Here is a 2,836-nt window from a genome sequence, read left to right on the forward strand (position 1 = left end):
GGGTCTATGGGGTTCTATAGGGTCTCTATGGGGTTCTATAGGGTCACTATGGGGTCTATGGGGTCTCTATGGGGTCTATGGGGGCACTATGGGGCAATATGGGGCCTATGGGGTCTATGGGGTCTATGGGGTCTCTATGGGGTCTCTATGGGGTTCTATGGGGTCTATGGGGTCTCTATGGGGTCCTATGGGGTCTCTATGGGGTCTCTATGGGGTCTATGGGGGCACTATGGGGCACTATGGGGCAATATGGGGTTCTGTAGGGTCTCTATGGGGGCACTATGGGGTCTCTATGGGGTCCTATGGGATCTCTATGGGGTCTCTATGGGGTCTATGGGGTCACTATGGGTCCCTATGGGGTCCATATAGTTCTCTATGGGGTCTTTGGGGTCTCTATGGATCACTATGGAGTCTATGGGGTCTATGGGGTCCTATGGGGTCTATGGGGTCTCTATGGGGTCTATGGGGTTCTATAGGGTCTCTATGGGGTCTATAGGGGCACTATGGGGTCTATGGGGTTCTATAGGGTCTCTATGGGGTCTATAGGGTCTCTATGGGGTCTATGGGGGCACTATGGGGTCTATGGGGTCTCTATGGGGTCCTATGGGGTCTCTATGGGGCAATATGGGGCCTATGGGGTCTATGGGGTCTATGGGGTCTCTATGGGGTCTATGGGGTCTCTATGTGTTATCTATGGGGTCTCTATGGGGTCTCTATGGGGTTCTATGGGGTCTATGGGGTCTATAGGGGCACTATGGGGTCTCTATGGGGTCTATGGGGTCTATGGGGTCTCTATGGGGCCTATGGGGTCTATGGGGTCTATGGGGGCACTATGGGGTCTATGGAGTCTATGGGGTCTATAGGGGCACTATGGGGTCTATGGGGTCTATGGGGGCACTATGGGGTCTATGGGGTCTATGGGGTCTATAGGGGCACTATGGGGTCTCTATGGGGTCTATGGGGTCTATGGGGTCTCTATGGGGCCTATGGGTTCTATGGGGTCTATGGGGGCACTGATGGGTGTTATCGGGTCTTGGTCTCGGTATGGGTCGTATGGGTCCTATGGGGGCAACTATGGCGGGTCTCTATGGGTGAGGTCTCATATGGGTCTTATGGGGGTTCTATGGGGGTCTCTCCGGTCTCGTATGCGGGTCTGGGGCGCGTCTATGGTCCTATGGGGTTTAGTGTCGGTCAGGATGGAGCGCGCTGCCTTGTTCTGAGGGTCGTCGTTCTTACTCATCGGGTTCTTCTATGCGTCACGGTCTCTAGGTAGGTGTTCTTCCTACTGCGTGTCTGCTGACGGTCTCTCATGGAGCCTCATAGGGCGTCTATCGTGCGTTCATATGGGGTCTCTATGGGAGTTCTATCGAGGTCTATGAGAGGTCTATGTGGTCTATAGGGGCGAGACTATGGGTCTATGGCACTATGCGGTCTATGGGTCTATGGTTCGATGAGGGGCACTATGGGTCTCTATGGGTCTATGGGTCTATTGGGGTCGTCTATGGGGCTATGGTCTATGGCGGTCCTCCCATGGTGCACTATGGAGTCTATTGGGGTCTATGGAGGTCTCTCATGGGCTTCATGAGTCTATGCGTCGTGCTATTGGTGAGGTTTATATGGAAGGATCTCTATGTGGTTCTATGGGGCTCTATTGTGGGCTCTAATGTGGGGTTCTACTGGCTAGGTAACTTGCGCGCTGTCACGCCACTATTATTGGTTTTGTTCCTCGTATGGCGGATACCGGTGCTCTATGCCGTCACAACTATTAAGCTCTAGGTCTTACCTGGGTCTCTTATGGGTCTATGGGGTTCTTGGGATTCCTTTATGGTCTTATGGCTCTCTAGGGGGCTCTTATTTATATGGTCTCTATGGGGTTTTATGGGGTTCCATATGATGCCGGGTCTCTTATGGGTCTTTTGGTGTCTCATATTGTATAGTTACTTGTGGTGTCTGATGGGAGTCATTATGGGTCTTTCGTGATGGGAGTCTATGGTTGCCTTCTTAGTGGTCTGTGCCGGATCCTATATAGGTGATGTCCTATGGCGGAGTCATTATGCTGAGTTTCTATGGGGTCTATGGGGTCTATAGGTAGGCGTGCAACTTAATGGGGTCCCTTATGGGGTCTCTCTCTTCATAGGGGTCCTATGGGCAAAGTGCCGAATATGAGTCAACTATGGGGTCTATGATAGTATGGATGTCCCAACTAGATTTCTCTATCGGAGAGCGGTCTGCCTCATGGGGCTCCTATTGGGGTCATTATCGGGGAGCAGGCTAAGGAGGTGTCTCTATCGGAGTTCTTTGCTAATTTATGCTCCCTCAAGTGGGGCTATGGGTGCTCTAGTGGAGGCATGAGAGGCGCGTCTTTCTCATGGCGGATCTAGGCGGCCTATGAATTCTCGTATCTCGCTATTGTGGCGGGCTTCTTATTGGCGGCTGGCTAATGGCTCTTTGAGGGATTCTTATTGGGTTCTTGGTCTATTGGGTCTATTTGGGTAGCGCCAGAGGCTGGTCGTCTATGAGGTTTCGTTGGTGGGTCTGCTCATTTATAGGGTGTGCACTACTTTGTGAAATATTCCAGTATGAGGAGTGTAATGGGGGGCACATATGGAGAAGTCTGCCATCATGGAAAGGCCTATGAGAGTCTATGGTCGAAGGGTCGTCGTCTCTAGGAGTGGTCCACAAATTTGTCTTGTGTTCTAGCCTCTCGGCAGGTTATAATGGGTCTTTTGGGTCTCTGGACCAAGTTCTCTATGGGTCTGCTATGGGGGTGTCTATTGGGGTCTATGGGGTCCTATGGAGGACATAATGGAGGACCCTATGGGGTCCATTGGGAGCG

Source organism: Coturnix japonica, unplaced genomic scaffold (genome assembly GCF_001577835.2).
Source record: "Coturnix japonica isolate 7356 unplaced genomic scaffold, Coturnix japonica 2.1 chrUnrandom569, whole genome shotgun sequence".
In the NCBI taxonomy this organism is placed as follows: domain Eukaryota; kingdom Metazoa; phylum Chordata; class Aves; order Galliformes; family Phasianidae; genus Coturnix; species Coturnix japonica.